The 15,280-nt window shown below is 27.5% G+C and overlaps 1 protein-coding gene across 3 annotated transcripts in view; it reads right to left on the bottom strand.

Moving 5' to 3' along the window:
* LOC100163710 (beat protein-like) overlaps positions 1-15,280 on the bottom strand; it is an 86,118-nt gene that overhangs the window by 33,777 nt on the left and 37,061 nt on the right.

Raw genomic sequence — 15,280 nt, 5'->3', positions numbered from 1 at the left:
TTACTATATTATATAGCGCATATTAATATTATAATACAAACGTCAAATCACACTGTGGTGAGATCAAGATCCGTCGAGTATTGATTGTAAATTGTAATCTCGTTGTCGTATAAATAAGTTATGTGACAATCGTAGTTAGAGCATGGCAATTTAGGAATTCACGTGACTTTATTCAATTCGGTTGTTTGCTGTGATCGGTGCGGGGACAGAAACATTATACCATTATTATTACCTATAAAATAATAAATAGTATAGGTATGTATAATATTATATTTACCGTGTTAGATTGTATATATTATGCTCCAAAAACGTACAGGTCCGCCCAAGTAAATAATATTATATATGTATATGTAAATACGCATGTCGTTAACACAAAATAAATATCAATAACTCTGAACGATATACGCACAGTAATTTATACGATTCGGTATTTTGGTGTACGAAACGTTGCGAAACTACAAATTACTTATATTATAGGTAGTAACAACGATAATATAACTGATACTGACAGTATAATGTATATTATTTTATATTATTATAACATGAGTTATTGATCAAATTGATTTCAAATAAAAAAAAATGTTGGTCGTTCATTACGTATGGTAATATAATAATTTACAGAATATTATTACTCGACGAAATCCGTTACGAGTTACAACTATTCAGCTCTTCGGATTTTGAAGTTTCTACTGGTATTGTCACGATAATAAAGAGAGAACACACTTTTGGTTCGATTGTTATAACTATATAGCATTTGTTACTTTTGTATTTAAATTCTTTGTATAACATAAATAACAATGTATACTTACTTAATATATATTGTATATTTTTATTACATTAAAGTTTTATAAATTAATTCATGAAAGATGTTTTTTTTAAATTAAAAACTATTTAATAATAATTATAAATACTGTAAAAGTAAGAAATTATTTTAATTGCAGTGATTTATTTATTTCGTGTAATGTATTACATTAATTTGATATTTCGTCGCCTTAGAACCATAATCAAAGTAAATCTAAAAAAATTTGAATCAGCATTTTATGCCTTTTATATTTATCAATTAACACGTGCTTACAAAACGCGCAAGACCGTCTTATTAGTTTCGAGGTTAGAACAATATGTCTTCTGTGGAAAATCAAAATAACATAATTTTCTATTTAAAATTGTTTGTCATCCTACCTTGCAATCACATATATATTGACATAATATTCAAACTGTAAATATTAAACTACCAAGACCATTCTCATTTTTGGTGGAAATAATATTTTAAAAAGGCGCAGCTAGTATACGTTTTAGATATAGTAATTAATAATTACTATTTATCTAATAATTACTAATTATTAATTATACACCAAGGGCACCAGCTTTTAAAAATCTTGGCAACGAAACAGTATTTTGTTCCTCTTCAAAAGTTAGGAAAACTAAGAATTTCTATGATTGTTCATAGACGATGATTTCAGAAATCAGTAATCTAATTATGGCTTAAATACGGAACCGAAACAAAAGCATTCAAGCGATTTTCATTATAACGTTATAAATGTACATTAATGATATCAAATATACACTATCCAGTCTATAATGTAATAGGTACCTACCTAATAATTAGGTATTTGGTACACTATAAATGTAAATGTTTAGGAATTAAAAATGTATATTTAACGCATAGTTATCTATAAATAAACATTAGCGATTGTATAGATATGATAACGAGCGATAAAGAAAATTACAAAAATCGCGCATAAAACTTTTTAATATACATAGAAGTACCTAACTTAGATTTTATAAATCACGCAATACATATTATTTACATTTATGTAGAAATATATATATATATAAATATATTATATTATATTATGAACGTATTATTTGTATTTCGTTTCACCATGATACGACAATATTATCTAGAACACAAATACATGTCATGTAATACTATAATATAAACTTATTATATTTTTTAATACCGATTGTAAAATATTATCGAACAATAATAAGTTATTTCCAAGTCATGTGTATACAGTTAGTAGTTACTGGCAAAAGTCAAAATCAGCCAAATTTTAGAAACTCAAATTGTTCGTGGTGCTTGGGCATAATGTCACATTTAAAATTTTCCCAGGATAAACCTAGTTGTGACTAACATAATTTGGAAAAAACCGTAGCTAGGTACCATATTATATTTAAATATTTCACAGTAGGTACTATAGGTACCAAGATTTTTTGTAATGTTATATATTATAAATAACTATAAAATAGTTAACATTATTGTACAAATATAATTGTATTGTATTATGTTCATGGTATTAATGTTAATTTTAATAATTAAAAAAATTCGTAAACTTCTTATTATTCAATAAATTGATCATAATATTATAAGATATAAAATAGTAAGACATAACGTCATAATAATATTATTCACATTCAACAATAAAAATATATTGTTGAGGTGGTTACATCTAATACTGTTATTTTATTTATTTTTTATTTACATAAAAAAAATTTTATTTATTTGTTATTGCACATTGAACCACAAAACATATTTTAACGAATTTTGAATGGGTACGGTGTTCTCAATGGTGTTTCTTTGATGGCAACTAATCTTTGCTACTAATTAATTTTTCTTTAAAACTCTAGTTGCTACTGGCTGGCATCAGTAATAATTAATTATCGTAATAAAATTCTACTATTTTCATAATTTATTATTGTTCCTCGCTGCAGTTTTGCTTTAATGATGTCGACCACAACTAGATTTGCCCCCGAAGAAAAATTCGAAATATGAGTTTATACCTAATAAACCAGTACACAGTTGTAGCCAGTAGATAATGACAAGATGGTTTTGTCAGAGTCCGTGTACACGTTTTAATAATATATATCATTATCATTATTGTATAATATATTATAGGTAATCGTAATAATATTCGTAACAATATTATAATGATGTCGTTATGGATGGTTTTCAGCGTCATTGACGATGACATGTGATAGTTATTAAAATATATTTTCAAACAGTTTCACATATGTACAGCGGAGCTAACCAATGGATTTTTGTGGACCATATTTTATAACAATTACCAATCGCCGACGGTGTAGTGTGTTCGTAATGTTGTCGGTTTTGGACGTTTCAACTAATACATGTTATAATACGATTAAACTATTCAGGGACACGGTTTAACACAATATAAAATAATTATAATCATAATTATATTATGTATCTCGATAATTGCCAGGGCAATCTGTGCCATTATTCGAGGGTGCGTATTGTGCCCAGTTATGAAATGTTATGACGGTTTCTGAAACGGCCACGCGACGCAAAATCGTTCGGTATGGCCTATCGTCCAAACAATAATAATTATTAATAAAATAATAACAACAATTGTAACCTTAAGGTTAACCGTGGTCGTAACGATGCACAGAAATAAATTATTTTAGCGAAGGTAAATCGTTGCTGAGATGTAACGTTTATATTACTATTGCTGTATGGTTCACGATGCACAATTTTATTTAGTACAAATAACAATTCGGTACATCTGTAAGATATATTATAATTTAATTTTTATGACTGTCAAAAAATAATTTAAAAATGAAACATTTATGTCTTTATTTGTTCACATCTCGGATGATAATAATTACTGTATACATTACACGTGTACAGTTTTTTTTAAAAATTGCGTAAACAAATTGCAAAAACACAATGCATACGTTTTAAAATGTTTGTAGTATGATAATTTTCAAAACAAATATTTGGTTTAATCGTCCGTGTGAGATCGTGTGACTCCTAATTTAGTATAACAGTATAATATGTAGGTCATGTATTATTTTTAAACATGAACATTGAAAAACAAATAATTAAACTACACGGGTTTACAATAATGTATTTTTATTCGACGGTTTAATGCATGCGGCTTTCTGGTACTTTTTACTTTTTTATTCACCCATATCAATTTTTTAAGCCCAGCTGATGTTTTATCTCACCCTATATTGGTTTTTTTTTACTTTTCCCTTTCAGAACTCGTGCGTTTCTCATTGTGACAGGCGATTAACTCCGAGTATAGTAGCACCACAGTTGTACAGAAGAAGTCCAACGAATTGTATATACGTTTTAAGGCAGCAATTATTAATTCAACGATTTTGGGGTTTCGGAATTCCTTACGATATAATATGTTATACATAATATATTATTGTATACGTCAACACGCGCGACTCTTGCCCCGTAATGGTTTTCCTTCAAATATTGCGTTTAGAGGTTCTGTACTGCAACTCAATACTTATATAATATATATGATATTATATAAGATAAGATAAGATAATTTATTGGTCAAAAAAGAATATACATATTATGTTGAATACAAAAAGAATAAATATAAATAAAGTTTGTTTGGCTCAATTCACCACTGAGGAGTGAGATTGTGTCTCTTGTTGGTAGAATTGGAGTTTCTAAACAGTTAAATATTAATTGTTTAAAAAAAATATACATATAAATATGTATAGTAAATACAATTAAAGTTGTTAAGCAAAATGTATATGATGCGTACTAAGCTAAACTAGATTAAGCTAAGCTAAATAAAAATTTTAAATACATATATTTTTTTTAAGTTGCATATTTACAAAGACCTCAAGTAATTATAGGTCTGTCGTCTGTCACATTATAATTACAATTCTTACTTCATAAAATAAAGATAAAATATAGTATCGTATACGGTTTTGTTAACAAGTGCAGTAGGTATATTATTTTTATTATTATTATTTTTTTATCGCACAAAGTTAATAAAACGTATATTCGCTTGCTCTTGAAAACGTTAAACAAATATTTATTAAAATATACAAACGACGTAGCAGGTAGGTGTACCTATATAAGGAGTACGCGGTGCGCGCTTATTGTTGTGTGTCGCTGAAAACTTTTCTAATAGATTTTCTAATATTATTATACGTTTGATACTATACCTACCCGACGATAATAACAATAATAATAATAATAATAATGGTATCCTTTGCATTGTTTGTGTGGCACGAAGGACCCACGATTAATAGACCTATATATATGTACATATAACGATTTAACGACTGTAAGTCAATATAGTACGTGCTGCACGGTCAGGGTACCTCCGCTTATTTTAGTAATACATAAATATTTGATACCTGTATATGGACTTACTGTGTTATGATAGAATAGAATATTTTTTACGTTGCATTGTGTAATAGGTAGGGCTCATACATTGTTGCATTTGTATGATACTTTTTTCAGCTAAATAGCTCATTAAACATTGATTGCTAGCCGCTAAGTACAACAATATTATATTATATACGTTTATTGACATCATGGCTTTAAGGGAGTGAAAAATTAAAAACTTTTAGAGCATTTTTGGTTATTTAAATATTATACGCTTTTTTTTAAAAGTAATGTTCAGTTAGTAATTATTAAGTTGATTTGAGATTTGAATCTCTCGGTAGTGTCGTGAATTCCCGGCCTGAAACAATACTTGAACAGTATATAATATACTTCAAAGACAGTATTTAATTAAGAAATAATACGTGTATGTTGGAAATTGATTATATTATATATTGTATACCTAGGTAAGCGAAGAGTAGAAGAGCATTGTTACATTGATGTTATTTGTATCATTAGACAATTACCTATGCCTAAATTAAAAATTAAATGTGCAAAATATCCAAACAATAAACAGTGTTTTTTTTTGTTTTGTTTCTCAAGCGCATAGTTTTGCTTTTTATGCGGTTCATAATACGTATTTATTATATGTCAATACCTACGATTTCAGAGCTTTAAAGTTTTAGAATCTTATATAGTATAGTTATAAGGACTGGGTTTGTGATACGTTACATAATATTTTCCGTATTCGGGCGTACCTGCAGACATCGTCGTGATATTACCCGTTTTGTTTGGCTTTCGCGATGATGAGCAACGACGACGGAATAGTTTCGAGCTGATGCCGATCGATATAAACGGAGAATCGTAAAGTGGCGCGTAGTCGGCCAATCAAGTGTATTATATTTTTGTGTGTTGCACGTGAAATATTGTCCGAGTCAGAGAACCTAATTTATCACACCCGTCACGGAATTCTTTAGCTTTTCCCGAAACGTCGAACGGCAAATTCATCTACGGCCGCAAACGCTCCCTCCCACCACTTGCCACCACCACCAACCTTCAGCCACCAGGACACGATAAGCATAGAATGTATATTATATAATATATATAGTATGTATGTGTGTGCTTGTGCGCGCTTTGTGTACATACAACCGATGGCAATGCGTTTCGGAGGTTACCTTTCCACGGCGATCACGACAATTAATCATAAGAAAAAAAAGGGAGAAGAAAAATGTCTGCTTCATAAGGTGGAGAAGGTTTTTTCGTAGGAAAAACGCGATGGACAGTGCTGACGTATAATATAATTATATGGTATAAATACACATCGACGACTATATCATAGTCGATGACCAATTTGACATAGTGGTCGTACTCATATTTTGCCTGGTTAGGTATACGACACAAAATACAGAGGGTAAAGGCAATAATATTAAATAGTATAAAAATATTATATTTCTACTCTCAAGTCGCAAAGCGTGATATGAGTGTATGAATAAAAATACAAAATAATAATAAAATAATAAAATAGGTAGGTAATATAAACTACAAATTTAAAATCTAAAATTATATTATAATATCGTGTATGTATTCATTTACTTAACTTTTTCAAATACATTTTTAGATTCTGAGTGGAACGATGAATGTATTGATCTTACAATAATGTGTGTTTTTTTATTTTTGTGTCTGTCATCTCGGTTTGGGGCAGTAAAACTGCTTCGATTTTCTTCAACAGTATCTTGTTTAATGGGAAAGTGAATCTAGTTGGTGCATTCGGAAGGTCAACATTTGAAATTTCCAATAGTTTTCAAAAGCGCCGTGAAAAACAAAAGAAAAATTAAGGAAAAACGGAAATTTTTACGCAAAATCTGTTTTCGAGAAAATTGATTTTGGTTATTAGTGTAACTTTAAAATAAACGACCGTAGATACATAAAATTTTCACTGGTTGTTTATATTTCTATTTTCTATACATGATAAAATTTTCAAAATATTTTGATTTGTTTTGAACTATTTAGGGACATTTTCAGTTTCCAATATTATTAGTTTTTTTTTTCTATGAATGTCAATAAAACTTTATTTGTTTAGTAAAAATGCTTGAAAATTTAATACAAGGCTCCTACTATATTTTTACGATTATATTTGAAAAATATTAAAAATCCTTAGTCACAGTTTTTTTTTATTATCATTTAAAGTTCAAAAATTGACAAAATATGTAAAAATCACGAAAATTAGCAAATTATTTTGAGTTAAGAATTCGTAAAAATTTTTCTTCTTAAATCTAAGATTTGAAAATATAATACAAGATTTCTCATAGTATTATCTACCTTTATCAAAAAAAAAAAATGTCTACAAGAAAGTCAAATCAAATTTTTATGAGCGTTTGAAATTCATATTTTTACAACATTTGATATTCGCTCAATTTCTTACGTAACGATTTTCTTATTTTATTGTAATTAAAAAACGAATGCCTGTAAATATTTGAAAGTTTCATCGAATGTCAATATTTTCATTTTTTATATACCATAAAATTTTCAAAATATTTTGACTCTTTTTGGACGAAATTACATATTAAAAAACCTAGAATAACTATTTTATTTATTTTTTTGTGATTGTATAATATTATTCGGGGGTACTTGAAACTTTTAAAGCATACTATTATATATTTATGATAGTATCACGATTTTTTGTTCATGTATAACGCGTTATAAGTACCTAATGAATATTGTGATATGATTAATTTGGAATTTATTATAGGTACCTTCCTATTATAGGTCAATTTTTTTTCAATACCATAGTTAAGTATATACTAAGTCTTATACCTAGACTGTCATACCGTCTCCGCTCAGAATCGTTTTTCTTATACAATGATATTATATCATTGAATTCAAAATTAATACCATCCATTATACAGTGACACACTTGTAACCTACTGTACAGCAAAGCGACATCCACTTGCCCACCTTTTTTTCCTTTTAAAATATAAAACGTATTTAACGATGTTCGATATTGTTTTACTGCAATTGAAAGATTTTAAAACATGATTTACAAGGTTAACTATATTTATGGAATAATAATAATAATAATTACAACTGTACAATATTATTATTTAGTATTTATTACAATGGCTCTTAAACGATGTTCTGAGCTCGCTGAAATCAAAAAAAAACTGAACACAGAAGAGGAACATTAAAAATAATATAGGTACCTACCATTATAATTAAAAAATGTACCTCGATAAGTATTCTTCCTAAAAATATACTTAATACGAACAAGAGTTATAGAATTTTCTGTGAAATATCGTTTGGAGATGGTTGAAATTTATTTTACGGAAGGATAAATGTTAAATAATTACAGTATTAGGGGATTGCATTATGCATAATGGTCTTTATTATTGAAATTCATTAGTAAAAAATGTTTTAATATTTATGCATTATAATATTCTTTTTTAATATTCAGAACTACGCATAAATAATAAGCCATATTTAATACTTAAAGAGTAAACACTTGATAGGTTGTTATAATTGGATACGATTTTCATAAATGAGTTAGTTAATGATAAAATCGCAAAAAAATTATTTTAAGGAAATTAAACCAAATAATAGCTATACGTATATTAAATTGGGGAGTATTTTACAAAAACTACACGAACGCACTTAAATTATTTTCTTTAATTTCTGAAAAACAAATTATTAAATTACATTCATCTTTATCAATCGATTAATAATAACAGGTAAAAGGGCTTTTCGAAATATGTTAAGTGAAATCATATTGAAATGAAAACGTTTGATTTGCATATATTTACACTAGTTAATATTTTATATCAAATAATACATTTTCAGATTGATTATATTTAATACTCATGAAAGTCGGGGCATTTTAATTTCACCGCAGTAGCGATGCGTGTACATCTTCACCGTATTATAGTTGCCGGACACAGTTATTTATTTATACTTCACTATAAATTCACTTCAATCTCTCAGGGGTCGTATAAAACCATATTATAATATTATTCAACTCAAATTAGAGCGTAATTCATTGAAATCATGTGATCAGTTCGAACCACCGGTATCATAATATTTTGACAAATAAAACAATATAAACGTTGGTAATGTATACAGAAAGGATACAGAGACTGCAGACCTCAGAGTGTTGGTCATTCGTCTCGCTCTGCAGCTCACTTCAGCCCTTTGTATTGTTTTTTTAAACCCGAAAGCTATGCAATTTTCGCGTTGTAAAAACTACTCTGAACGGAACGTGGTTTAGGTTCATGTAATTTATAGGAAGTTTTTAAAATGTTAAGTGCTCATAAAAATAAATTTATTGAATATAATAAAGAACACTATACGAGTTCTCTAGTATTAAAATGTCAAGTATCAGAATCCCCCGTCTACTACTGTGGTATATGTACAAATTTTTAATGTTTTCAAAATTGTGTGTACACGAGGCCTAAAAATATATTGTCTGCATCGTCGATCACATTTTTAGAAAAATATATCACGTATATAATAAAAAAATAAAAATAAAAACCTAATCGATAAACATTTCAACTCTCTGCAGAACTATTAAAAAGTTATAAAATAATACAAAAAGTTTTCGTCGAACCCTGCAAGGTCTCCTGCGTATACAAATCTGTTAAGGTGGTGGATATTTTTTTCGTCAGTTTTTCGAATTTCACCGGAATAATATTGAAAAATTATAATAATGACCTATCATCTATATAATGCAATGTCGGTATACAATCTGTACTGAATCCCAAAAAAAAAAAAATATTTACATATATAAATACACACATTGAGCACATTATGAAACTTTTGTAGCATTCATTCTATAACCCCCCCCCCCCCCACAAAAAAAGCATTTAGGTTTATTACTAAAGGAATCTAAACGCAAAAAAAATATAAAAATAATTAAAACATAGGTATATCAACTCTTTCATCAAAAATCTCTCTAAATATAATAAAATAATACGGTATTTTTTTTTTGCATGAGTTTACTAAAATTGAAAAATATTATTTTTAATTAATTGTGTTTATGTCAGAGTCATATTTGTTCATTGTCCTTGTCATTTTAATTAATATTTTACTTCGTAGCATTAATTGTAATAAAGTTCAATTGATATCTTTTTTAGAATTTTAGGTATACTATATAATTTGTATATTATAACATGTACCTGAAAATATTAAACACAACAATGTAGTTTATAAAAAAAATAATACACTGATATTTTTGCTATTGATTAAACCTATAAATTAATTATAATATATGTGTCATACTTTCAAATACATATTATATTTTCAAATATATTTTTCTATAATATACATACTGAAGTAAATTAATTATGAAAAGTTGATTCTATATATCTTTTCCCCTTTTAAATTTATTGTTTATGCCTATTAAAGTTATAAAAATTAATACTTTTTTTTTAAAAAGTGTAATGTATAATAACTCAAAATCGATGAAAATAAATCTAGTAAATATCATAAATTAAGATTGGTGATTAAAATTTTATTGCAAGATGTATAATTTTATTTAAATATGTCTCATCACTTAGAATCATATACCTACCAAACAATTGTCTATATTTAAGCCTCTTGAATCATGTAGGTACCAACTATTAAGCAGCTGTTCATCATTGGTTAAACATTAAAACATAATAATACTTGGGCTTAATAATTTCCTTTGTTGCATAGAGAAATTCACAAGAATACATTATTACCGTTACAAATTTTGGTATTACATTTTAAGACGTACAATGTATTATTTATTTTTAAAATTAATTCTCTGTTCCTGTGTAAACGAACGATTCACTAGTGCCGTACTATGAACGCCACAACATTTAATACATAAAACGAAATCCGATTCTGTAATTCCACTGTTAGATCTTGATATTCAGTAAACATATTGACAGAATACAAATTTGTTTGCTAACCGAATTCTAATTTCAAAGTACATGGCGTCCAAATTTGTCTCAAATCAGGACCAGTGTCATGTGGAGAACACACAACAATAAAGAAAGTGTGATAAGCTTCACATGCAGATTTTAAAATTCGGGGATTATATAAAAGTCTACTGCAAACATTTTGAACGTTATATTTACAAGATATGTTTAGTTGTTAAAATAATATGAGCCAGTTAATTATAAACATGTATTTAACACCAAAAATATGAAAAGAAACTGAACCTGCGTTAGAGCGTGGGCTGAACATTTCGAGTCTCTAAGATTGTTAAAAAGTTGTAAAATAATGAAAAAAGTTTTGTATGAATCTGAGTATTCATTGGCGTGTTATCGTTAAGGTGACTGCCCATTTCAGTAGTTTTTGCATTTTACCTATTGTGAATATACTAGAAAGTTCCAAAAATCGTCTCTAAAAATTGTTATTTGTACAGCATTTACAAAACACAGAAAACCTTATTATAAAATATATTGACTGGTTTCAAGAATCTATTCTTTATACTATTATTTTATCCGAACATCGTAGGTACTATTAATGTAAAAAAATAGATTTCTTAAAGTATTGCATGACAAATACCACTTACGTTATATATTTAAGTCCTGTTTAAGAAACAAATCAATTAAAAACAAATAAAATAATATAAAATAATAAACCTTCACTACAAAATAAAATAACATATATTTTACTTATGTACAATTGCCAATTATAACAGGTATCCAATCGTATTCGGTTCAGTGGTTATGGAAAGTGATCAACAAAAATAATAGCAGAAGATGTCAGGACTTTTGATAAACTCAGAATATACAATCCAGAAAAGTCACTGAACCTTTAAAAAGTATTTTAAATATAGATGTTGGGCGGGCATGAAACAAAATATACATTTAAGTTGATATTTTAAACTGTGGTATACAAAATATTCTTTATGTGATAGCTGTATTTGACATACGAGTATGTCTTGGGTAATTTTTCAAAAATTGTTTTTAAATAAATTTGTTCATCCACTTATATCTATCATGTTTAAAATGTATTTGTTTATTGGCTTATTGCATATAATATAATCTTTATTACTTAAACATTCTGTTACAATTCATAATTATTAGTATCAAAATAAAATTCTATATTTTTATAATTTATGTATAATATTTTATGAAGTAGCTCTTTGAATTCAAAGTTAAACAAGTATTTTATACGATAATATGCATGAATATATGCTGTATAACTATGCTGTTAATATATATATAAATAATGAAACTCTTACATAACATGAATCTACTAAATAGTAAATACACATTATAATAAATTACGAAATTGTGTCAATTAAAAAAATGTGTGATTCACATCTAGTTGGCGATATTCACAACTACCTATGCAAATATTGTTTTAAATTTAAACGCCATATAAATAATACATCGTATTGTTAAAATTCACATTTTATTGACTTACAGGTACACTTAAATATATTATTTTTGGGTTAAAATTGATTGAGGGTTGAAAACACAATTTTTTCATTCAAAGAAAATAAAAATATGGTGAAAAAAATGGACAGACAACAAACAAAAAGAATGACCCAAATTCGTAGGCTAACCCGTGATATTGAAATCTCGGCAGCGTCACCGACGTCAAGGGTTTTCGTCCGAGAGGTACTCTCGCATTTTGAATAAAAAGACCAGCAAAATAAAAAATAAACACCGCTAGACCATCGTACATTCTCATCAATAGTTTACACACAAATACACACACATGCATGCACCCAAAGAATAATAGAATACGGCGTTTTTCTCTTACACTTTCTGATACACGCGCGAAGCGCCATAATGTGACAGCAAAAGTTCAATAGATTTTACTTATACCAGCGTGCAAGCGTAAAAACAATCCCTTGTTCTTATATTTTTTAGATTTTAAAATTACAATTTTATCGATTCCAAGTATGACACTTTAGGAGTATTATACAGGTACCTACGCCCGCGCCATACGCAACAAAAACATTTCGCTTCAACCGAATAATATAACGCGAATTTAATTCCTCGACTTTTGCTGGAGCACACTTTAGAGATGATTTTTATATTGTATAATACATTGAATCCGTATTAGTATTTACATACTTTTATAAGTATCTAATACATAATAATATAGGTAATATTATCGTAAAAATAAAAATATTTTAGTATCCGTTGTAATGGATATCACTACGTACTACTTCTTGAGTTTGTATTATCTTTACATAGACATTTAAAAATATGTCATCTGCACGTGTATGGCTAGAAATTCAATGAATTTTAAATCACCTAATGAAAACGTTACGCAATATTAGGAAACCGTTGATACAGAAAACAAATTCAATGTCCATAATATTATATAATATGAGATTTTGTGTCACTCACCCCCAGCAAGGATGTTCATCAACTTTTCAATGTACATTAAGTCTGTTATTTGTATGAAGGTTTTCAGAATTTGTACAAAATTTAAATTTATGTTACAAGAGATATACTAATGAGGGACCAGGGACACAAGATATGCATCCAGCCCTCATGCTCATACAGTTATACTGTTTAATGTGTTATTTAATTTTCTAGGTATATTAAACTTCATTACTTTATATTTTATGCGATCGTTTATAAAATGTATCCTTTGAGCTTTCCAAATTTTCAAACAGTTCTTCATATCAAAATAATTAATTATAATAAACAATTAATATAATATAATATAATAACTATGTTAATTTAATTTAAATTCAAACATTTTGTCCTTCCATCGTTTTTCAACGAACCCCCTTATAAGCAATATTTATTAAACCCATGTATTGTATTACATAATCGTAATAATACTATTTAATTTGGGTTCCTTCTATAAAATTATGTGTCTGCTAGATTTTAAGTTTGGAATTCTTCTTTTCTGTTTTATGTTTTACTATGTTACTATTATTCTTGTTTCTTTGAATTGTTATGTTTATAGAGCAGCAATAGTAGAACTAAAGTCTTCTAGTTAGAGTAAAAACAAAAAAAAGTTTGAAAATGCCTTTGATCGTTTTCGAAAAGTCACAGTTTTTTTATTTGGGTGTACTTAAAGTTTTCACTGGGTGAAACTGAACAATGGATAATATTATTTTATATTACGTCGGAGAAATTCTAAAAAACCATCGTAATTTAATTTCGATAAAAATGTTGATCTAAACATTAACATAAAATATATTATTAATCACGAATACTGTCACGGGGAGGGGAATATAGGTAACGTCAGAATACGTCAAAAACAGATTGGTATATTATAATATTATTATGGTTTTGTGGTTACATCATGATGGGAAATCCATATATTATATAATAAAAAAAGGAAAGGGAGGAGGGTTTTCTTAGTATTAATCGAATAGACTTTGAAAATGGTGTCTATGCATAGAAAGTATATAATAAATATTATTATTTTTTTACTTTAGTATTCAATTAATTGAAATACTTCATAAACTTTCTTTTAAGAAAATACTTTGTGAACATGCTTTATTATAGAATAAGGTTGTTCATTGATTAATGAAACTATTGAACTTCATAAATTACTTGAATTTTGTTAGGTATACGTTAAATAAAAAATTCCTAAGAAATAAATGTTAACGTTTATCATGCCGTATGTAATATACCTATCTACTACAAAAATTTTATTTATTGTTAATATTTAATGAATATGTGGTTGTGATAATGAAAATATGATTTCACTAATTATAACTCTGATAACGCCGTACAGGATACAGAGTGGTCCATTTACAATATTATTACTCATGGATTAGGGGTAGGTGTTTATTAATTATTTATTTATTTTTCCCGTAACATTACAAGTCACACACTGAGCTTCAAAAACTACAACTAAACTTTTAGCTTTTGATTATTAAACGATACCATTTAAATATTGAATATCTTCTATAGATCTTTCTACACAATCATCACTTTATTTTTTTAATTATAAAATAAACACTCATCACTTAAATAACTGTTGTTTGATTTCGAACTAGTTTTAAATGGTATTTCAAAAGAATAATATTAACGATGTCACAATATTACAAACAAATGAGTACCTACAGGTCACCAGTCCTCTATTACCTAATAATACCTAACTACTCGCAGGAGAAAAAATTATAAAAATTAATTCCGTTTTGTTCCCATCATAGCTATTTACCATGAATAGCACATAATCAAAAATAATATCGTATTATTAAATTCCATGAAATTATGGTAATTTTTTTTTTAT

This window comes from Acyrthosiphon pisum, chromosome A2, assembly GCF_005508785.2.
Source record: "Acyrthosiphon pisum isolate AL4f chromosome A2, pea_aphid_22Mar2018_4r6ur, whole genome shotgun sequence".
Classification (NCBI taxonomy): domain Eukaryota; kingdom Metazoa; phylum Arthropoda; class Insecta; order Hemiptera; family Aphididae; genus Acyrthosiphon; species Acyrthosiphon pisum.
Note: the sequence above shows the minus strand (reverse complement) of the source record. Positions and strands in the feature narration are given on the sequence as shown.